General features: G+C 41.0%; 1 protein-coding gene across 2 annotated transcripts in view; it reads right to left on the reverse strand.

The window, feature by feature from the left end:
• The window catches only part of rap1b (RAP1B, member of RAS oncogene family), a 37,770-nt gene extending 18,968 nt beyond the window's left edge, over positions 1-18,802 (reverse strand). Inside the window, exon 1 of one of the 2 annotated variants that reach the window (XM_030790628.1) lies at positions 18,754-18,802. The gene's annotated coding sequence lies outside the window, so the exon portion shown is untranslated. The remainder of the gene's footprint in view (positions 1-18,753) is intronic. The other variant, XM_030790636.1, reaches the window with a different exon arrangement.
• Positions 18,803-25,351: the final 6,549 nt, after the last annotated feature.

The raw sequence follows: 25,351 nt of genomic DNA on the forward strand, positions 1-25,351 counted from the left end.
CCAGCACCAAAGTCGAGAGAGGGAGAGAGAGACAGAAAGGAGAACAGGAGCTGAAGGAGTGTCAGTTACAGGACAATAAAAAGTTGCAGATAACTCGCTCAGAACCAGTGCTCTTGACTCATGATTCACACTAGGTACTTTGGAAATGAAATCTTTCCTTGCAAAACTGCATCACTGTCAGATGACAGTGTCTCAGGAAAGAAGTTCTTCTTAAGTCACAAGATGTATATTACGCAACGTAAAGCAGATGCCCGTTCGTGCACATGGCACTAACAAAGCACAATATACAGGTCAGATCACAACGTTACATTCACAGATAGAATCAGTAGGAATGAGAACGAGGTCATCTCCCTGCACGAAAAGAATGTGTAAATGTACTAATTCTGCCTTTAGGCCCATTTTCTATACAAGCTCAATTTAATATGACAGAGTATAGACTGAAGTACTCCACACAAACAAGAGGGAGTATTCCATCTAAGCAGTAAAGCTCTGATGAACAGGCAGCATGAATCATCTCAGATGCAGCTGAAGTGAGAGGATGTGATACAGAGGGGAGAAAAATTCTGCTGTGACAGTAAAGGGTGTGGGCTCATACTTCAGTACAGAGATATTTAACCTCAAAAGCATACTCCCTCTCAGTCCAACCCATTTGAGCAGATAGGTAGAACACTATAAAAATTTAGCACTTGCCAGTTACTGTATGTTTGGTGCTTACTAGGTCAGGGGGGCATTTCTCCCTAAAAGCTAAATTACTACGGATGAGAGTATTCCTATAGCACTTACCATCTTGACACGATTAAGGTTAAAGACCACGCCAAAGACACAGAGGGCATTCTGTTGTTATTATAAGAGAAACTGATTTAAAGCAGGAAAAGCAACCAATGTCTAACAACAACATGGAAATGATGTGCAAACGTAATGGGTAAAGAACTAAGTTTCTCAAGATGCCAAAAAAGATAAAAATAAAAAAAAGAGAACTGAACACTGAGTTGTCTAGTCATGGCACAATGAACACCACACACACACACACACACACACACACACACACCCCTGCACTTGTATACACACAAATAAAAACCGACTCTGTCTCTTGGCTCACTGTCAGCCTAAAGCCCCTGAGAGAACTGTGGTCACAGGTGCAACTGGACGTACTGGTAGACTTTTCCCCGTATTACAATGGGAAACACAAAATGAAAAGGGAACAGCAACAAGCAATGGCAACACTGCCTCACTCACAGCCTGAGTACACTCTAGACACGCCATCACCTCTGATCTCTGATCAATGACGTCCTGGCACTCTCCCTGGCCATACCCACTCAGGTCTTTCCATTTATATCATTCCTGATGCAGCAGTACTTCATTTAAACATGCAGCATGGCTCCCAGATGCTTCTCTTCATCTGAGGTAGCAATTAGGCTAGTGCTTACCCAGGGGGAGTACAGCTTTATGCAAATGGTGATGAGAGCCATCCTACTGCTAGGAAGTCAGTGATGGCACACGCGTATTTGGCATAATAGACCCCCCCCCCCCCCTCCCTTGTATGTGTTCCGGAGTCATTAACCCTCTCTCTCACTCCAATTTCCAGTGAAGGGTTACAGAACAACCCCTTTAATGATAGCTGGGTGTATCCATCTGTTGAGTTGCTACACAGCTGCCTAAGTCCAGGTGTAACTGTGATGAAAGCATCCATAGTGGATACTGTCACCAGGCAAGATTATATGTGCTGTTTAGAACAATGCGGGGAGGGGCGGGCTATGCCACTAGGCAGGCCTACTAAAGAAGAGTGGGCTTGGAGTGTGGGAGTGTGGGAGTGTAGTCTTCTCTAACCCAGCAGCCCACTTCCTCTGACAATACAACCACTTCCTGGCTGAAGTCTGGGACAGTAAAATGACAGCAAGAGAAAAAGAGCGCAGCGTCATTTTAGGTATATATCTAAGGCATGCAGCTCTCCTAATCAGTCCAAACAAACAGCTGCTGGCAGATCCTATTTGTCACTGCCATCCGTTACTATTTCTTATTCCTCAACTTCAGTTCTAGTCAGACCCCCCTGCTCTCATTTCAGTCATGTTGGGTTTTGGACTTTTTTTTGACGAAAGCTACTTCTGCTAATTAGTGACTGGCTGTTTATCTGATCGTCACTAAATTAGCAGGACAGAATCTCCAGAGTCACAACTTCAATGATAAATCCATTAAAAACATGTCTTCTTTGGCTACTGACCACTGACCATTATGAGAGACCAATGACTACGCATGCATAAATCTTGTTTTTCAGCTGAAAGGACATCCAGAGTTCAGCCATTTTTACTGACACCTATGACAACATATACCATGTATGTAAAGGTAACACAACAAAGGTTAATCTAGATTTAGATCTGTGTCATCTGACATTTTAATTGGCAGACTGATTATGCATGTGCATATGCATACGTATATGCACGTGTATGCGTGCACGTTATTGTGTATTTATATGTGAATTTCACAATTTTTATAGTGTCCATACATTTATGGACAATAGGCAGCCCTGATGGTCTTTCAAAAGGGAATTTGTTAAAAAATGTCATTAACGTATGGGTTAATCATCTGATAATTATAATACTTGGCACACTTTACCTTTTATGGATGGTTCCACCCATTCATTCAATAAGTGGCCCTATAAGCAAAAAAAAGAAAAAAAAAAAAAAACTATAATTGTCACATTCTGCTGGGACCAGTTAATCACTAGTTGCAGCTGTAGTTAACAGCTTATCTCTGCTTCACAATGCAAAAAGACAAAAAAAAAAAAAAAAAAGCTCACCAGTTAAAATGCTCACAGCATGCCCTATCTCCTGTGCACATGCAGCTGTGCATACTAACAGGATGTTTAAAGTATGATTTCTATGACGAGCCCTAGGAAAGGCCACCTCCCAGGGCAGTTTCGGCCCAAGATCATATGGGTCTAACTGAAGCATGGCAACACAATCATCCATCACACTGCTGACCTCTTCCCCCCAGCATTACTTCTTCTCCTCAGTCATGTTTTATCTCCCATCCCGTCACAATTGCTCAGTTTTTTAATCTGACTTCTTCCATATACAGCCTTGTCGCAGCTCATCATCTCTCACACAGACAGCAAAAATGGCCAGCTGTAAATGTCATGCCCACAAATTCTGTCTCTGTTTTGGACATGTGGTGGACAAACATTCAGTAGTGTGTGCATCCATCGACTCACACACTTCTGTTTGTGACTCTACAAAAGGGGTCAAAACGTAGCCTAGCAAAGATAATATCTCCTGCTCACACGCTACGAGTAATAAATGTGTGAAAACAAATCACTTATGCACTGTGTTATATGATCACAGCTTCACACTTCTTTTCAGCACATACCTAGCAATATGAATTCAATGGAAATGGTACGGTGAAAAAGTGGCAGCAAGAATTTTTACATTTCTCAGTCTGCTGGATGATCTTTTTTTTCCATTTACCACAGAGACAAAACATCATTTCAGAGTGATCTGGATTTTCCATGTACTAGACCATTCCATCACGACGAGCACCATAAAAGGGTGACAATTCAAACATTGTGATTTTGACCACTTTCAGCCTTGCCAGATGATTTGAGAGGCTGGTTCAGGTTGATCACAAACAACTATAGTTTAGCAATAGACCAACACAGCAGAGTGGCAAGCCACAAAGAGCCTTGCACAGCATGGCTGAGGAAGATGGTAATCTGACGTCACAGTTCATCACACCTCCATTAGTCTCACTGTGAATGCCAACAGTGGAAAATGTCAACAGATACAGCTCTAATGGGGCATTATCTATTAGAATGAATAACATGACACAGTTCACCCTGATGTCTATGCACCACTACAATGAATCTCATCCAGCAAGATGTGCTGGGATACTGGGACATCACACAGTGACTGTGTCTGAACCACATAAAGAATGTACCTCTGCTGGTAGAACTGCCTCTGACATATGAGCTAATGATGTCAGTATTAAAGTGGTACATCTCTTTTCAGGTTACATTTCAGAATTCTAACTGAATAAAACAGTAGTAGTTTCTGTCGTCTGTCCCTTTATTGCTTCTAAACTAGTCTTTCCTTTTCGGAGTTCATCACATTTGACCCTGAGGAGAGCGGTTCTCTAGCCCCATCCAACTGGTCCCTCAAACATTCTGCAGCCTGACTAAAGTCACCTCCACAAACCAGGCTGACCTCTTGACTCAATGCTGCAGTCAAATGTCCAGACAGGTACAGTGCATGATGACATGGCAAATCAGTGTCAGTCGCGAAGGACAGTGAGCTGTTTATGGCTATGACTGCACATAGACCTAAAAGTCCAATTCTACAAGGCCATTCTGTCAATCTGAATCTCACTCCCCATTTACTTCAATACACAAATATGTTTGCCAATCATGACTGAAATAATTTGAAATTTTGATCACTACTACAACAGTTCCAATCAAAACAGCAAAAGGTGTTCTAATTAGTTTTACAGTTATAAAGATATAATTTCAACAGAAATGACTGAAATGGGCACAAGGGCTATTTTAAGTCTTTAGTAGAGCGCGCCACACTTTCTACAGTACCTTTAGACAGACCTGTTCCCTTCCTCTACAACTCTCTTCTATGCACTTAATCGCCCACACAAAGAATAGTGCCATGCCATTTAGAAATTACAGTTTAACAAGATAATGATGCACGCAGAAACCCACACATAACTCTAACTTCATTTATAAACTATGCAACTAAACAACATTGGTCAGTAATATTCTAACTCTTCATTCAGCCCTTCCAGCATGATGCAACGGGAGAGTTTTCTCTACATCACTGAATGGTGATGTGCATTCAGATCAAAAAAGGTGAGAGGAACAATAACTGCATTTTTCCTTCTTCTCCACTGTATTGAGAAACTGCTTACAGATGTAAACTGTTTGCCGTCTTCCACTGAATGGGCCCTCAGGCCTAGGAGGGGAATGGAATTCTGATCCATAGGAATTCCACTCTGGAATGTAGAGCAGTGGCCTGCCTCTTTTGTTCTTAACTGAACACATCATGGTGGAATGAACAGAGGGATCCCGGGATATCCCAAGGGGTCTCCAAAAGTGAACTGGGCGTTGGTTGCTTTGGCTGAAGGAGGCACTGATGACATACTCCACAGATTTTCAGGGCGTTTCCTTATTGAATAGTGCAGGAGTGGAACAATACACATTTCTTGCCATTGCCTTTTCCATTAAAAGAACTGAGAACAGTTTCAAAACCCTGTTTAAGAATGTCTCATGTATTCTAAACAGAGGGGCACGCACTGTATCAGGCTATAATTTCTCCTTTTGGCTCAGGGCACAAAGATATATCTTTATTTGAAGGAACGCAAGTAAACTAGATAAACACAAATTGCCTTCTCAGTGTTTTTGTTCATAGATTTCAAGCTACAGTCGCCGTTAATAATCCATCACTGGGTTATGTTGTGTGTTTATGCACGAATGTGCACTCGGTAGGACTGACAGTGATTGGACCAGCGAACGGATAAGTCAAGTCTGTTTAATGAGGTCACTCCCTGGGTTGGATGAACTCTTTGCCTCTGTAAAGCAGACTCAAAAGACCACCAGTAGGCTTGTCTCTGAGGACCAAACTGGCTCTGCCCTGATTATCTGATAAAAACCCACACAACTGTGCAAATCTGTTACAAGCTACACAGCTCAGTGGAAGTCTTGTACTTCTATGTGATGGAAATGAAGTTATCTAATGCATTTGGAAATAACGTAAATCCTTCTGAGATACTTAGAGGTTTCGTGATGGACAAAATGCAAGAGTCACTGCATCTTTAAAGATAAGGAAACCTTTCAGTGTGGCTCCTCACTGGCATACAATATGAAGAGAAACAGTAATGACAAACAAAGTTTACAGATACGATCGATTCCACTTCCACATGCATCTCAGGAGCCATTTCCTTTCAAGAGACTAATCCTTGCCAAGGGATCCTTTCCCCTGGTGTCAAACTCAGGTGACAGCATTGATCTGGTGAGGTGCAGAGAAAAGCTAGGCAGCCCCACCCTCTATCCTTCCTCTTTGCTGTGCAGCTGTAGAAATCAGACCTTCAGGGTGATAAGATCAGTACACGTTCACAGGCTTTGGCACAGTTCCACTCTGACTCTGACAAACTCATCTTAGCAGACACAAAAAAGACACAAAGAACTATTCAAGCAATCAGTGCAAGGTCTGGAAGAGCTAAGGCCATACATACATTGTTCAAGTTGTGAGACATTTTGCTATGGAGCTGAGGGACTGGGGCTAAGAATGAACAGATCTACCAAATTTGAGATGAGTGGACTGAATCTCATGACAAAGCATCATGACCTTCCATAGTTTGTAGGGAGCTCTGGGTAAATATTAGAATTTGTCATAGTGGAGGAGGAAGCTGGGGGGTGTGACATAAGGTAGCAATGACTGTACCATGAGATTAGTATATCACGTAAAAGAATACAAACTGTAGGCAATTGCTTTAGTAAACACCAAAAACCTTAACTAACAAGATTAACTGAAAAAAAACATCTCCTCACAAACCCTCACAATCATATGAGGCCATCACCTTTGTGTGAGAGGCAAAGGCAGCACAGACTTGGTAAAGTGAAAGTATTTTGATGAAGAAATGCTCTGATGCATCTCAGTATCTCTCTCTCTCTCAACATGCACCGTGCCTGTGATTCTACACTGGGTTGACCGTCACTGGGGGGCTGACAAGAGATTGATGTGACAGCTGCCCTGGCTTTCAATCCATTCCCTGGGGACCCATGTGGTAAGGAAGTCTCCAGCGCATGTAGAGAAGGCCATACTCCAGTATTTACTAGCACACATAGCCAGCACATTTTACCAGCTCTCAGCAGTTCAGCATTTAGCAACTGAAGCATCAGGTTTCAGGCAGTCACTAGCCATTTGAGTACACTGTAAAATTACAGTGAGGAGAGTTTTGCTGAAAAGTTATTGAGCTGCATTTTGAAAGCAGCTCAAAAGATGTGAGCCACATGTCTAAACAAGATCGTGGGTTATAGTCCAGAGCATATGTTCACTCTCCTGTTCACACGTATCCCAGCCTCTGGGTCCTAAACCACGCCTAACTCAGATGGAGAGGGTTGTTAAAAGCATCCACTCATTGACAAGTCTGGGCAGTAGACAACAAGTGAAGAGCTCCGAGAATAAGCTTGGGAAGCACTCCTCACAACTTTTTTTTTTTTTTCCCCCCAGGTAAAATGTTGCTTCTTCACTTTACCAAGCAAGTCTATCAAGGAGGAAAAAAAAGAATAATATTCCTTTTTTGATTTTTAATGTCAGTTTGTTTGGTTTTGTTTTATTCTTTTTACACAGTTGCATTTAATAACTAAAAAGCAATAAAGCAGCAGGCTTGATTTTTTTTTTTCTTAAAGATTCCCTTGCTACTTAATCACTTGTTCACGCTGACCTCACCTACCTGATTCAGTTCCAAACCTCTGGAAAAGAAATATATGACCTCAAGCATAGAAAGGCCAGATGTAAGCATCCAGTCCTGTCACAGACCTATTCATATATACACACCTCTACACAGTACACTCTGAAACATTCCCTCCTAACAGCCACTGGAGGACTGCAGCTGCTGGCAAATTTAAAACACATGTTAACTAAATAAGCGTGGCTTAGGGTCAGCTGTAGGGCGTTATCAATCCCTGACACGAAGAGGGGACGTCTGTAGGTTTCTGACATGGGAGGGTATGGCGGCAGGAAGCTCTCACTGGTTGCGATTAGGATGCAAGCCCCCCCATCTCCCAAGCTCCCCTGCAGTGGCGGAAACCAGAGACTGGTGTCCAATAAACCACAGGCTGCATGCTCTGAGGATGAAGGGGTGATGAGCTGCGAACCCGTACGCAGCCTCACGAAGCGATGGGGGGGTGGGGGGGGTTGTTAAAAGGTTTTTGTGTACGTCTTCCTAAGACAACATGAAAAGGCACAGGAGGACAGAGAGGGAATAAGGTGTACATTTGTGTAGTCAGCATCCAGTATTCTAACACCCACTGGCAGTTTTCTTGGCACATCTCTTTTTCTGGGACATATAAATAATAGCAAACACACAAAGAGAGGGAGATTTAGCACTTTATCAGTCAGCCTTACGTAACAATAAAAATTAAAGACTTCCTATTACAGAGCTGCAATTTCCTAAAGCAGTAAATAATACTGAGAAAACTGAAAGTTACCCTGAGTAGCTGGTCTCTATGTTGGCCCCTCCCCCATCCTTGGAGTCACACAGGAGCAAATTGAATAGAGAAGAACTGAGCTCTGGCTCAATATTTATTTTTCCCATTTCAGTCTGCTAGGGAAATGTCTGAGTGCTTACCTTACCATGAGCCTCTGGCTGAGAGCCAGGCCGTCTACAACACTGACCTGAACTTAGTGTGTGTGTGTGTGTGTGTGTGTGTGTGTGTGTGTGTGTGTGTGTGTGTGTGTGTGTGTGAGTGTGAGTGTGTGTGAGTGTGTGTGTGTGTGTGTGTGAGTGTGTTCAGAGGGAGGGTGAGGGGGACTGATAAAAGGGTTAAAATTAAAGAAAGAGGGAGGAAAAAAAACAGAGGAAGAAAAACAGAGAAAAATGAAATGTTGGGGCCAGCCACAAACAAGAATTTAATGGTAGCTAACATTCATGCGGCTCTCCTGCATTGCTCTGCCATGGCACAAACCAGCATTATCCTACAGACATCTGTGTGTGCGTGTGTGAGAGAAAGTGAGTTAGGGTAGGAGTCGCAGGGAGCAACATGCCAAACATAGCACAGCATGTGCCTGCAAGACTGCCGCAGGTGATGTCATCAGAGGCAACGTGACCATACATGACTGTGACAGGGCTAATTTTCTGCCAGCCTGCTCAGGTCTGTGCTGAAACCAAAGCCCTCACTGACATACTGTTTCACTCACAAGTGTGAAACCTGATTCCTATCAAAAATGAGATGAGCCCTGTAATCAATACCTCAGTGTTGCACTGTCACAGTCTGCAAACCAAGCCATCTTAGACAGCTGCAGCAGGAACACCAATGACACTGAGAAATGAGAAAACGATTGAGAAGCGTAGGCGTTGTATGTGCATGTGTGCATGAGTGAGCGTGTGTTAATGAGTTTTTAATGTCAGCCCATAAACTGTTTTCTTTTTTTTCTTTTTTTTTTTTCAAATAAAGGTGCCTTGGGTTATGGAGGCTTTAAAATTATCAGCATAAATGTAACTAATAGCATCAAAAAGGCATGCTAGAACTCATTGGTCATTCTCACATGGGAACCATATATACTTGACTTGGCATTACCCCTTTCTGATGTCAATTTGTCCAAGTTTGTTGTTCATAAAGAGAGAAACAAGAGTTGAAAAGTGTTTCCCCAATCTAAATAACTAAAACTCAAAATAAACTTGGTTCTTGCACATCTCCAACAAACAAATCAAGCAACAGCACCACAGCACGTGCAAGCTCTCTACTGCTATGACTCTCCATACAGGATTCACAGAGCGCACTCCTGCATTCTAAGCTTTGACATTCTGGGTGGCATTTCGAAACAGCATGTCTGAAGTGTCCCCTGCTATGTAAGATGATGAAAAGATTTGGTGTCAGTTGAGGAGCAAGGAAGCTTAATTGCAGACCAACCTCTGTGTTAGACCAAGTCCTGAGTGTGGTCCTGGTGTATAACTCATGCCATCTCTAAGGCATTTTAAATGATTAATGTCACTTTCGGTACGATCGATCAGAAGAACGAAGAATTGCTGCAGAAAAGCAAAGCCTTTTGAGTATTAACAGAGCCCCTGACTGAGCTGGGGTAGTTCACTAGACGGACAAGCCATTGGACTGTACCCGCTCTTCAAATGCCATGTAGTTCCATTAAGTCTGGATGCTATCTAAAGGGAAAACCAAGACCCCCCCCCCCCCCACCCATTCACTGTTTAAAAAAAAAAAAGTATTCCAGCAGAATAATCATATGACCTGCATCAGGACCACAGATTGTACATTATGTAGACCTTGCACACCACCTGACTGAGATAGGGATAACAATTTAGAAAGTTGTTAAGGCCAAAGCAAAGTCCATTCAAAACATAAATATCACTAATAGTAGTCCACTGTTACCGTTACAGCTATCAAGTCTGCATCCAGTCGGCTTGTGGAGATCAGAAGTCACTCAGACAGAGTTTTACAGGCACACACTTGCATCTGTGAGTGGATTACACTAGTCAACTTCCACTGTTAATGGTGCATGCAGACGGAAGCTTATGCTCCTACGCAGTGAGCCCGCAGTTTGACCAAATCATACTAGAAGAAGAAATAAAAGAGTAAAATAAACAGGGCAAGCTTTTTAGCTGAAATCCAAAAGCTACTTTAAATGCAAATGCAGCACAACTAATGGATTCAATCAGACACACAAAAGGGCTGAGTTGCAAAGTTTGAACACACGTTGAGCACATTGAACAAAAACATAAAAAAAAAAGCAGCATGACAGCATTTGTTCACTTCAGCAAATACTTTAACAACCCCGGTATTAATCATCATTCATTAAGCTAATTACTGTCAGAAAATAAATCGTATGTACGGTTCAAGAGCAGTAGATAATTCAACAATAACTGCCTTCCCTTCAAACAAATCAAGCCCCCACCCCCCCCCACCCCCCCAAGAAAAAAAAAAACAATAACTTGAAATAAATATTACTTAGTTATTTTGTGAAAGCAAAGTAGACAGTAAGTCATTCATAAAGGATGATTTGTACCAGCTCTCTTACTCTGTGAGCTCCCCAATGAACAAGGTTCAGATACAAAGACAACTAACAAGTATTCTAAGGACCTCAGTGAGAAACTCCACTCCAAAGTCAACTAAATATTTTGCAGTGGGAGATAGAGTAAAGCACAGTAACACTCACTTGCCTGCACATGCACAAGTACAAACACACGATCTAAACAAATAAGTCTACTGGAAGCTTGTCTAAAATGTCTCACAAGAGGATTCCCTAAAAAGACATCTATGACTACGAGCACATGCATTGAAAAGGACACACTCTCAAACACATTCTTCACACACACACACACACACACACAAACACACACAGCACCGACAAGTGAGACCTGACGTTCTCTAAGCTGCACCCACACTCAGATCCTGAGTCTCTCTGAAGGCTTTGGCACTAATTTTATATCAGCTGAGCTATGCCCAAAGCAACTCCTGTGAGGGAGGAACACAAAATACTATGACTGGCCTAAGGTCTGATCTAGAATTCAGAGCTGCCCACTGAACACCAAGAGCAGCACATGTGTGGAGGACTCTACAAGTCTGTGGATTCAAAGGAATCCTTAATCAAGCACACATGTTTCAACGAGGCCCTGATTCCACTGCACACCAAACTACCAGAGAAAACAAAATATTATGGTAACTTTTACACAGAGCCCTGAACAAGACGGGCCTGTAAAAGCAAATGCTCCAAAACAGCTAATCAGAGGGGCATTTGGCTTGTCCGCATAATAACACAATAAGGCGCTTCTTTACTGATGTGACAAAAACAGTTTCTCTTGTTTCTCTCACAAAATCCAAAGTAATAACCTCAAAAACGATATCGTCTTGGTAGCCGAACTGTCACAGATTACAGAGGCCTGGGATATCTTAAGCTCCATTGTAGCCAATGCTGCTAAGGTTTCTCTCAGAACTTTTTTCTCGAGAGATTTTGATATAAACGATACGAATTCACCGTGGGAACATAACGGGGGGAAAAAAACCTCACTAGTTCTATCCTCGCACTACTTTTCCCACAGAGTAATCTGGTAATTTTATGGTGCTCTTTGTAAAAGTCACCTCAGCCTTCCATCTTCACCCATGACCCCATAAACATGAGAGGCCTCTGGCCTGTCCCCTGACCTCCCATAAGCTCCTCCTAGTTCTCCCGACATGAATGAGACATAAACAGCTTGCAGAAGACCCAAAAACAACAGAGGCCCAAAGGGGGGGAAAGGACAGGGCTGTAAATCAATATCTGAAAGGTATGGTAGCCCTGCTGAAGCTGTCTGAATCCTTTAAGCCTAATCTTACAGACTTTACGTTTCATCATAGCCTTTCCCACGTCCATGCCCACATCCTCCCAGGTGAGAAACATCAGCCAGATATAATATCTGTGAGATCTACCTATGACCACAGTGCTCTTCAGCCTGGATCCTCACCACAGAGCCATCAAGGCAAGCATGTGACTGCAATCATGTGGCTCACGTTTTTTCATGGAGTCTTTGCACAAAAAGATTCTCTGAATTATGATATCAATAATTAACATGCAGTAAAATGAAAAATGCTATTCAAAGACCCTACCTTATGGAAATAATACCATTCCTATCCACATGCAAAGGAGACTAGGGGTAAGGCATGTGCCAATTTTCCACTGAGGCCCAGGAACTTTTTGAGGAACTATAGCGTTCAGAACTATACCAAAAATATTCATAATAGGGACTACACTGTTCTTGGATGCACTTGTTTTTTTGCTTTCCCACTGCAAACAAGATCCCTGAAGATTATGTAAATCAGGAGTAAGTGACTAAATGGTCCTTAATAGCTTTTGTAATCCTGTGTCATTTTTAAATGTTTTTCCAATGCTGTTTTGCAGCATAACCAGTACGTATGACTAGTTCAGTGAAATGTCCCGATATGCTTTTTTGTTCTGAGTTGACTACTCAAACTCTCTCTGAATCTCATCCTCCTAATACTAAATTAGGCCTGCATTCCATGTCAATCCATTTTTCCACCACTTTTGGTGTTTTCTGGTTTTCCATTTTAGCTACTTTGTTACATGCAGAGGACCAAAAATGGCGGTTGGCCTGCTTGGTCATTCTGTGAAGCTCGTATTTCACCAATCAGCAGCATTAAGTATTGGAAGCTCCACCCCAGTGATTCCCAAAACATCGCAAAGTACCTACTCTGGCAATATGTACTAAAAATGTTGGCAGGAGCTAGGCTTGAGGAACCAAAATCACCCCAGTTCCTCCAGTGGAAAAGAGGGCAACGTTCCTGAATTCCTGAAAATGTTCCTGCAGTGATAAAGGCCCCATGTTCAAACAAACCTTAGACAGATGCATGCTTTTGGGTGATCTAGACTACAGTAAGCTACAGCAAACATGTGGCACTGACTCTAAATAGATGGGGAAGAGGCAAAGTTTTTCACAAAAGTGCTAACATAATCAACATTAGTTCTGAAGAAATTAAGAAACAAGTTCACTACTGAACAAATAACCTAGGCTACATGTAGCTGCATTCAAGTTAAAAGCATCGTCTAAATGGCTGCATGCTATCTTCATAATGAAGATGCTCACTGTCATGTGTCATATTATTTTATGGCGCTTTCAGGTGTGGTTGTGTGGATACTGGCAACTTAAATCAAGAAGCCAGAGACAAAACAATACAGACCTGACGTGTTCATGAATTACAGCCACAGACACCGCTCGGGTTCATGAACTGGACTTCATCCCATAGACTATATGTTCAATTCAACAACAAAAAGACAAAAGGTTTCTCAGGTTCATTCCCTGACTACTCAGTGTTTAAAATACATCTTTTTTCTCTAGTCCATTTCCAAGAAATGAAACGTGAGAGCAAGAGATGGCTGATGTAAGCAGTGGAATGAGAGGAACTGATTTAGCTGTGTTAGTGATCCTAATGGACTGCTACACAGATGAAACCAAGAGCGTTTCTCTTTACGATTACTCATTAAGAAAAAGCAGTAAGCTCAAACGAGGCTCAACACTCAAACTTTCAAAAAGACTATGAAACAGTTCAAAACAACTGACGGCTAACAACTAGCCAGATGTTAAAAAATAATAATAATCATAGTTGGAAAAACACCCAAAAGATACCACTTAAAGCACAAAAGTTCCATTACAATACTGTACCCACGCCAAATGATTACTCCACAGTAGACTAAAACCTTCATGGAGCTTGCTGTCATATTGACCCGCAGGTACAAGTGTTTCAAAGGAACACAGACTGGTTGTAATGAGTACACAAAGTGAAGCACTTCCCTGTTATTAACACAAACCTCAGCAGGGAAGGAGACAAATGCACTCGTTCTGTAGTTTGTCAGGACTTTTCTGGATCTCGTTTTGGACAGATTTACAGAGGAAACCATGCAATCATTACAAGACTAAAGTGCCAAGACCATTACACCAGAACCAGACTCCTCACAAAAGATAAAGTGACTCGCTGGCCATCAGACCTTGTAATTTACCCCATCTCTAGACCACTGACTGTTTATTCAGTGTGAATCACCGCTTAAGGAAAATTCAGATATGACAGGATTACGAACACTGTGCTGCTTGTCAAAGATTTTTCACAACCTAAGCTCATACAAACTATAAGGGATGTGATGCGTATGATATTTTAGTGTGACATACCAAACAAAAAAATATAAATTTGATCAATTACTAAGCACCCACACTGATGATGTTTCTTTGTATGCCAAACAACCAAACTGGCTGTGCTATCAGTCTTGCTGGAGAGCATAAATCAAATGTTCATGTAACATTAGCACTGCTCCAGGATGACCATGATGATAAATGTGTCAAACACTAGGACATGTTAAACAGGGATGGCTCTTAAAATTCATAGTCTTATTTATCTCAAATTAAAATATTTTTTTACAAAATTTAGTCAATCACTAGTTTTAAGATGGCAAGACACACCTTGGTGATCTGGTCATTTTAACTTCCCTCTTCTGTGAGGGTCCTCAGACAATATAACCAAAACCAATGAGCATAATAACTGCAGGAGACGGAATTCAAAGATTCTCAATGAAGCAGATCATTAAAATCTGAAAATGTGAGAAATCTCTACAGGACTCACAGAATGTGAGAGTACGTTAAGGCATCACGGTCTGCTTCACTTTAGTCCACTAGACTCTCTGCACTTTCTGAACCTGATCCATCTTAAAACACAGTCAAAGCACTAGTGGAGAGAGCTGACTCTTTACGATGCTAAACACTCTGCTTTTGAATACGTGCCTGATCCAGCTCTCTGATCTGAGGTACTAAGAGCAGGCCCCTGCAGCATTAAAGGAGGTTTAAAATGTGAGGAACTCTGAAACAAATGCTATGGCCTGTGAACAGTACAGGTTTTAACTAACATGCTCAATCAGTCAAAGATAAATACACCTTGCAAGAGATTTGCAAATCAATAAATTCGCCTATGTTGTAGGTTGTTAAGGACAACTGATACAGACTCCTAAGCAAACAATTTTTGCTCAAAGAAAAAGTAAACGGCTGAGAGAAAAAGGAAACAGAAACACGTAGTAGTTTATGAGGCCTTATGTATCTACCCACAAACGGTTACTTTTTGCTTGCTCGGCAAAGTAAAAAAAAAAAACTCTTAGATGGGAAAAAGATGTCAAGCTATGAAGCTTTGAGCTCTTTGAGATGCAGACACTGTTTTGCCCACTCACCACCCACTCCAGGCCCTGATCAACATGCCCAGAGAGTGAGATGTCCAGGGCTATTTCATAAACCTTCTGAACTGACCTACATGACTGCCACACATTCCCACTTAAAACAATGTCACTTTAACCACCAAAACGACATGACACCCCACCGCTGGGACCTTTAAGCAGCTTAGCGTGTAACAAACAGCTGGTGGAGACAAAAATTATGAGAGTAAAGAAGCAATATGATGATCAGTTGTAACTTGGTCCTACCTCTATGTCAAATGTCAGGGAACTATAGGGGTCCTAAGCTCTAAGCTCTCTCTCTGCACTAAACCATATATTATATATTAAATTTTATATTTAACAGCTAAACCTCCATGAGCCCTGTCCAACTGAAACACCCCAAGTAAACTACAGTCCACTCCCTAATCCCACAAGTGCCATTTTGTCTTCAGATTTTACATTAAGAATTCAAGCCCCTAAGATGAGGTAATTCAACTGGTGCATGGCTATAAAAAAGAATGTCCTAAACTTCCACATTTTAGCTAGCAATAAATAGCTGCTGCAGAAATCAGTCAAGACTTTCACACATGAATGAGAACAATGATGTATGGGAACAGCTTGGAGAATTGCTCTGGGACCAAAGTGGTAGCATTGCTAAGCACCCAAACCAGGCTGCATTCAATTAATCCAATTGGTCTTAATGCAATCTTGACAGCATTTCCACACAGAGAGAATGACATGAGTACCCAGCCTATGGTAGTGTCAAAGACAACTGAACCACACTATATAATGAGTTAAGAAAAAAAAATAGTAGTTGACAGTGTATGGCTGACCTGTCAATACCCTTGAAAGCTGCTCTGGTTCCCTTAACAGCTACCACATGACAGAAGAAGGAAGGAAAGCATCACAGGGCCACCAGGTTTCACAAGGCCCTTTGGCCTAAAAGGGAAGTGAACCAGCACGCTGTGGGACAGCCACCTCCTTCTTTTCCACTCCACTCTGCTCTTCCTCCATCAAACGTCTTCTTTCCTCACAGCCCTTTCAGTTTCCTATAAGTTTAAGGGACTTACCAACAGCTCCCATTAACTGCTTTGGTACCAACAGCAACATCAGTAGCCTAATAGCTAGGTTCAGTTTCCAGCTCCTTGGTCAAATGCCATACCACTGGAACATGACTGTGATTCAGGCTTGGTGGAAGGCCAGTTTGATACAGTCTTCTCCTCAGGGGCTACTTCAGATATGTGCCCTGGGGGTTCTGTTTATCTCCAACATTTAGAACAACATTTGTTTCAGTAACAGGAAGACCAGTCCTCTGTTCTTTTACATGAAACCAGTGAATTTCCATGAGATTCATACCTTGGGCCTTCCAAACAGCCTTCCGCAAGATTTCCACTGCATTCATTTACACTAGGACAAAATCCCATGTCTTTATGTTGGATATCAAATCCCTGCAGGAAAACTTCATAAACACTAGAATCTAAACGACCTTGTTTTGTTTCTACTTGAAGTGAAATATGATATATTTTAGAGAAGACATTTCAGGTCTTCAAAAGGTTGAAATAAGTCTGTCTATCTAAAGGAAGTCAGAAACCCTTCATTTTGTTTTTCCAAAGGAGTCTTTGAACCGGCATTCCTTTGTGCCCAAGAGGACACACTATCACAGGGATTTCCTTCCTTCTGCTACAAGAGGGAGAAGACTGGGGTCACACCTTAGTGCAGTGAGGTTGTCATGTCCCACTGTTAGTAAAGAACAGCATTATCCATGCTAAATTATAGATTAGATACAGTTATAACTGTAATGGAAGCAAAGGATGGAATCCCCTAACACAGACCGCTTTTACTGGGAATGCTCAGGTGATAAAAATTTGTTCTAAATGAATGATCTTTATTTGAGACCATAATATCAGCCTCTGCTTTAGATTAAGACTAAGACAGTGTTAGTGAGTGTTAGTGCAAACATATCTTTATGAAAGTACAGGAGTTAAGGAATTTCTTCTGTTATAAAAAATCAGCATCCACAGTTCTTAAGAAAATGGATGAGTCTGACAATTGATGCAATTGTCATAGCAAGTGAGTGATACCTTACACGGGATGATCTTTCCTGGAGCACGTTTAATGAAACTATGGCAACATTTCTTCAACTAGGAACAGAAATTTTATAAGTGTTTGCTCAAGACATTTAAAAAAGAGAAAACGAGACGTTAGAAGTACAATTTAGGACATCACTGAAAGTAAGTTTTCCAATTTAAATGTTATATATTCGGTTAACAGATCCCACGGTAAATATTTAAAGTCAGAGTGGTTATTTGACAATAATGCGCAGACAGCTGTCATAAAAGATTAACCTATTAAAAATAAATGAAGAAGCAACAGGACCCTAGCTCCTAGCCAGACTCACTCTTTTTAACCATGCAACAGTTTCACATCCTCTTATTAAGCATCTTAACAAAGGCAAATCGATTAGAAAACTTTGTGGTTTTACTGGAAACAGTTTTGTATACACGATAATTAACGGAACCTTACCATCAAAAATGGAATAGGAACCCAGAGGGACGTAGGCTATCGGTGTCTACAGATATTTTCCGTGTCTAAGCGAGCCTTTCCTCTAACTCGAGGGGGAAAACGACATTCTAATTAATGAATCCTCCTTGATTCTATCTAAACAATAAATACAAATTCTTATTATCGAGTTGAAACTCTCCGCTGAACATACTACTCACAACTCGAGTCCAACTAGGCGGGGTCCGTAATCAGTCACATAAAGAACCAAGTGACTGCATTATAGGCGCTTTATGAGCATGTTTTTGATACATTATGATACAATGATTTACACAATCCACAACGGTCATGAAAGATGGCTCAATGAAAACAGACGTGGCGTTTTAAAAACACCTGTATATTCTGTAACAAAAATATTTTCCTTTAAACTATTCATTCGTACAACTTTTCCATTTCCGCTATAACTTCCACAGCATCAGGAACATGATACAACAAAATCCAGTTCTTAGCACAACGCATGGGACTGAATCATCTACAATGGTCCTTCCAAAAATTACCAAAGTTTTTCATTTCATTTCACGTTAGACTGACATAAAACAGTGTATGATTAAAAAATGGAGTTGAATTATTTCACTCAAGCTCCGCCATATTCTAGACATTTGACCTGCTCTTCCGCAAACCGTGTGTTGTGCATTCTAACCGGTCCCTCTGTTCATTAGCAACACTGAAACGCGCTGCCGTAGAGCAGACGAAAACGTTTTGATATCGTGCGTTACGAGATCTCCCACACGACATTTTATGTGAAACAATTACAACACAATCGAATCTCCTCAGATTTAGTACTTACTGATTACCTCCGAAGCTCCAATCTGTTTGCGCCTCTCCCTGTGATCGTTCGCTCTCGCCTCTATGGGTGAGGTTTTGAGTTTTGCATGACGTTGCAGCCTCGGTTTCAGCACCACTTTTTCAGTGCACTGCCCACAATTGAACGGGTAGCGGCAAACTGCACTTTCATTATAACAGCAGTTTTGTCGTAATACATCAAGAGGCCTCGGCAATTATCAGCCTCCCAATAACTGTAGCTACAATTCCATGAAACAATATTTCGCTTGACCTGAAATAGTTTTATTTCAGTGGATTTGATGTTGGGTATCATTTGTGGGTGACTTTAATGGACCAATATAGTACTGTCGTTGGGGTTTTTTTTTCACTACATGGTAATTTTTTTAAAAAAAATAAGCTTAACGTATAATTCAAAATGATGCGAAATAAATGTACAGGGCTGTCATTATTGTATTCAGTAGTGTGATTTGGGAATGTTGGCCACACACTGGGTCCAAACAATTTATACCCTCTTAGAAAAACCACCTGGCCTACTAGCCCTGTTCAGTGGTTGCAACTTAATTGAATGTGCTAAACAGTAATTCTGTATGCTGATGCACAGATTCTAGTCTGGTGAATGGCTCCCTGCTTCCCAAAACACCTCTGATCACTTTGTGGAGTCTTGGTCTGCCACCCAGCAGAAAGACTCGGAGGAAATCAAATGACTCTTTGAGTACTACTGCAAGAAAAGAGGAATGCCAAATATGTTCTCTGGCATCAGGAATGTAAGCCCACTCCCTGCTGGACCCTTCCCTCTACACTATGAACAAGAAATCATGTGGCCCTCAGCTGTGTGTACCATGACACATGATAGTGTTGGTGAAATTTGCTCCCTATTTCTGGTATGAGATCAGTAATGCTTGTTTTTGTTTTTTTTTTAATATGAAAACACTATGACATTTTGAAAAGGGATTGTGGTTGCTGTTACCTGAACTTGCAATAAATATTTACTGCTAGTGCAATTCATCATCTACAGTCAGAGGTCTGTTTTATTTTTAATTACAATAAATAGCAATCAAAATGACAGAAACAGGAACTTGTCTTCTAAATATCCATGTATAAGCAGTTTAGGGTAGGCTTCTAAAAAGTTTTAGTTTGTGTAATATTGCTGCTTTATGGGTTTTATGCTACATGTAAGAGAACATTTTCTTTCACAGACTTCTTTGAGATGCAACTATAGGATATCATCAAATGGTCCTCCACAAAATGATACTGACAAAAAAACTCTCCACCAATACACATAGCACTACACATGTTGACACAGACGAATAACTACGTACTATATAAGGAGGGTGATCTTGCGAGGGCAAGATACAAACAGGAAGAATGACACATTTTCCCGAAAGGTATGCTAGATGCACCTTAGAACATGTTGGTACACGGCACTCAATGCATGTCACAAAAAGAGGTTTACATCTAAAAACATTCCAGTGACTCTGGTCCATGTTGTACACACAGGACTACTGCTTTATTAAGATAAGGCGTGCAAATCCTAAATTCAGTCCTTTTATCACAAACTTAATTGGGGCTATGTAAGGATTCACTGAAAAAAAAAAAAAAAAAAAAAAAAACAGATCAGTGAAATTGATTATCAGCAGAATTTGAATGTTCGCGTTGAATGACACTCCCCACCAGAAACGCTCTCAAATTATGCAATAATAGGAAGCTTGCACAGACACAGGAGGGTTGAGACACCTCCTCAGATAAGAAACCTCTGTTTGCGAGAGAGGGTGGAACTACAGTTGCTGCTATTCTTAGAGATGTCTTCCTGCCTGGGTGGAGTTTCACAGTTCTTGACGAAGACTGCACACCACCAACCCTTTCCCTGACATCGAGACCTTGTCCAGGGTCAGTCAAGCCAAAAAAGGAATAAGAGTGCTCTGGGAGCCATGAGAGTGCCGATGCGGATGGGCGTGTATCTCATTCGTAATGTTTGTTTAGGAACTTACTAATTTCACCCTGGTCCAATAATGTAACGTTTCATAGACACCAGCCTGGACAAATCCTACCCTATATTTTGAGGAAAAAACACATATATGATGGCATACATGCCCTCTCAGTTTCCCCTAGACACGGATTATTCTTCTTGATAAAATTGCTGGGGCAAGCATTCCCATCATGCCTGAACACGGGAGGTAATGGGTTAATTGGCATATTTTGAACAATAATGAGTGACTCCACTGTGGGAATGCTCTCTCTTTCTCCTTTTCCTCTCTTTGTCACACATTACTGGACCACTTACAGAGCAATGATCGCTTAATTTAATTGGCTCCTGTAACTGACTCAGTTGCATAACTCAGGAATGAATATTGCACAGTGTCACAGTCATCTAGATTAGAGAATCATGGCTGCAACTGAAACTGGACTAAAAGCTAAACTATGCAATGGGCAGATCTGATCATAAAAGAAATGGGCAGTAAATCAATGAGATATTACTACAAAGTCATAAATCCATCACTAGATGAGATGTATCATTTGAATATTTGCCAAGTAACAAGGAAAAACTTGGGATTACGCACAAGCAGTTTCCTCTAAGGCTGCTGTAGGAAATTTTGTGAACTCTCATTTCAACATGGGCAGACAGAATCGAGGCCCCAAACGAAAAATAAAGCCACACAGTGGTTATGAACAATACAAACTAAACCCAACCAGGGGCAAATGAAGGATAGATTCCTTTGTCTTTTAGTGTTTAAGTATAACATAGCTAAGGTAAAAATGAAGAAAAACAAACAAACAAACAAATTAAAAAACACACAGAGCAAGATCAAAAAGAAAAAAGAGGACTGGAAGGGAAAGTGTGACATATTTTTTCTCTACTTCTAATGGTAGGACTGAACAGAGTGAAACAGTAATTACACCCGTTGCAATGAAAGAAAAGGAGTAATGTTTGTTTCAATTTTTCAGGATACCAGCAATAGCGCTCTCACTGCAATATATCATCGCTTGTGGATTAGCATTAAAGCCAGATTCCAACCGCCAGACGTAGTGTCTTTTTCAATTAAATCCATTGTATAAGTGGATGATAACCGCAAGAAATGCAAGTCAAATTAAGCATGGTTACGTCGATATGTGCTATGTGAAAAATTAGGTGCCTCCACTATGTATATTTCACATAATGGCCAAGTAATATCCCTTACAATTCAAATAATAGTTGAAAGGATTTTTCATGCAGTATTGCTTTCGCAAAAAGGAGCATTAGTGCTCATACAGAGGAAGTGCACACTGAGCAGTGCTGTAGATATAGGCGGGCTGTTGGAAGCGATAAGAGTGCACTGTTCTAGCCGTGAAAGGCATGAACATATGCAGATGTGGCTTATCAGAGTGTTTTGAACAGAAGTAGAAGTGTTAGTAAACCTAATTTTACTTTGATTGGTCGCACTGAGATACAAGCATGACTTTAGCTGGCAGCTAGGACCAACCGCCTCAAAGAGTATGTGTAAGCCGCAGAAAGTATTAGTCTTTAGACATAAAACGTTTATTAGCTTCCATACAAGGCTTCCAAAGAAGTCTTGTCATTCCTCCAGGGTTAGCGAAACTGCATAGTAATATGGTCAGACGGAATTTTAAAAACTGACAACAGCCCTAGAAGATCATCGTCATGATGACCCCCCCCCCACCCCCCCACCGCTCCCCAAATCTTTGATGTTGCCTTAATTTTTCCCGAAGATACACATAGGGATTTGCCCCATGCTTTTAACACTGCAAATCCCCACACCTGCACTCACCATTTTTACCATGCTTTTATTCATCGACACTCACACCATTCTCTTCTTCTGTAATATCTAGCCTGCTAACCACAGCCAAAAGCATGATGCTACATCATACACAGAAAACTAACACAAACCCTCACAAAAGCCCCCTGAGGCTCCCTTTCCCTTTCAATGGAGAGAAAGAGAGCGTATCCTAAATGGGGGCAGATCACTGATGCATTTCACATACGCACACTGTAAGTTTGGCACTGAGGACCTCTGAAAGCCCCTACAGTGACTGCAATGCACCCTGGAGTGGAGTAGGTCCTCTTCTACTCTATGTAGAAAGGTCAGTGGAGATCTGCAGGCTTTGTTAACCCTGCCTTTGGCAAGCAGACCATCATTACACAAACCTCATCCTACACTCCTTTACCTCCTACATGTGTGTGTGTTAATACCACTGTGTTGATGAGACTGTTCCATGCTCTTCTGAGGCTGTTTGTGAATACAAACCTTATCCATTGTCCTGTTCATATTAACATTTTGTCCACGGCAAATTACCATATCAATGACACTTGCACTGGCGAATCTACACAAAATAGAGAGGGAACAGAAACGAAGGTGGTTTTGGTTCAGTGAATGAAATATCATGATGCAGATCAGTGTGGATGTAAGGACTAATATGCAGTGCTAACATTAGTAGAGAGTTAGGATCTGACACTATCCTCAGGCTTTACTGAACACATTTTCCTCCTTAAGCACAATGATCAGCAATCACCTGCATGGACACAACAGAAATATGTAACAAATGCTGGTGGCATCAAACCTCTTCACAAAGATGTCTACTGCTAAATGTATATGGTAGTTATTTTTTCCCAAACTCAGCAAAGCTGAACCACAAAGATTATATTACACTCATGCAGTGTCTTAAAATAAGAACAGGTTTGTTAACAGGTTTATTAGGACTGAAAGGTTACTATTGACAGTGAGAGTGCTAGCAGCTGGTCTTGTTGAGGAACTGAGGACTCAAAGCCTTTGGTCTCTCTGTGCTTCAGCAACATATCAAAGCTTTTGTTGCCTGGAGACAGCCTGTGCACATCAATAGTGTTTTCACTCTCATTACCCACTGCTAATTAGCAAAGTAAACATTCACCATGAAATAGGTGATGTCTTCTTTGCTAGCTAGGTCAGCTTGAGTGTGGACCTATACTGTTATGGCTAGGGACAGCAGGTGACCTTTGATACTGTGATAGTGAGAGTGTGCTCTGCAGGAGGGGGTCTCATCTCCACAAATATAATATTGATTAGAATGGAGCTCAGACCTTTTCAGCACTGATGCAGCAACAAATGCACACTAGCACACCCACATTCAAACACAGTGATAAGCGCGCACACGCACACACACACACACACACACACACACGTGCACTGCATGTAGGTACGTACACATTCAGATAAACACATTTATCATGACTCTGACATTGATACATTGATTTTCTAAGTAATTTTATGTTGTTGTGGTGCCGTCTACATTACACGACAAGGATCCATGACACAAATAAGAATAAATAAAATTAACAGTACAAAAATGTGGCTTCATACCATGAAGCACTGAAAACCAATGTGTATTTCAAAGAGAATATTGGGGTAGCCGATACTAAGCCCTGTCCTCAACCTAACTGTGTTTTCATATATTTATTTGTTTATTTATTTTGCAATACAAATTTAAGGTCAAAATGGCCTGAGAAACAAAATCTTTAATCCACATTTTAGAATTTTTTTTTTGTTTCAGAGGATCCATGATTTTGTTATGCTAATGTTAGCCAAAACAGATGTTGGGAGCAAAAAGTGAAAAAAGCCAAGCTAAGTTCAAACCTAATCCATTCAACTATAGCTTAGCAGACTGGTGATCAATTCAAGTCATTGACTGAGCTTTAGGCCAGGTCAAGAGCTATAGGCCACTAATTTAAATCAGATTAGGAAAACGTTCAGGTTGCCCATTGCTTGTGTAGGTGGTTTAGAAATAGTGACTCAGTAATGTGTAAGTCTGCAGATTACTTGAACACTTAAACAGTAAAAAATGGGAACAGCCTGAGTAGCACATATTTCAGCTTTCCAAATTTCATCATGCAGTGTCACATGGTATTGTCAGGTAAAAAGTGAAATAATAGTGTTAAAATAAAAAGTAATGATAAATATTAGAGGAATACGCCGTGAATTATTCATCCTAAATAAGATGATACAAGGAATTTCAAAGATCGATTTCTGTGATTTACTGACCTCGGTGACCACACAATTTAACCTAACCCTAACCCTGATCCTAACCCTAATTCAATTATATGCTATTTCCTGGGTTTCAGCTCCCCCTAATGGCCATCAAAATTTGTCTTGACCTGATCTCTCATTGCCATTCTTCTCGACCCCTGAAAAAGCACACTGGACATTAAAATTAAATTTGATAATGAAGGCATGTCTTTAACCAATTTCACAGGATACTACTATGAATTGCTAGAAATTTATTACATGTTGATACAGTTATATCGCTGCAAATCCACAAGAGGGCCACCGTGTTTCTACTTTTGTGGTCCATGGGTACAGCTGTGAACAAGGTGCGAGACTGTAGTAGCTCTGTCGTGGAGGATTTTCTGGAGAAAATCACCTAATTACACACGCTGTGCTTTGCTTTTTTCTATAGCTTTTCATTAAAACATGTATTGCGTTTATTCCACTTTTGTACATACGCAACCAGTATCGTCACTGTTAGTACTCCGTGGCATACATGAGCCAATGCCATAAGAATAACTGAGGCAATACTCGACTGCAGATACGAATACAAGGCAAACCCAACTGCGAAATTTCCGGGCAACAAGAAGC

The sequence above is a fragment of the Chanos chanos genome, chromosome 1 (genome assembly GCF_902362185.1).
Source record: "Chanos chanos chromosome 1, fChaCha1.1, whole genome shotgun sequence".
Lineage (NCBI taxonomy): Eukaryota > Metazoa > Chordata > Actinopteri > Gonorynchiformes > Chanidae > Chanos > Chanos chanos.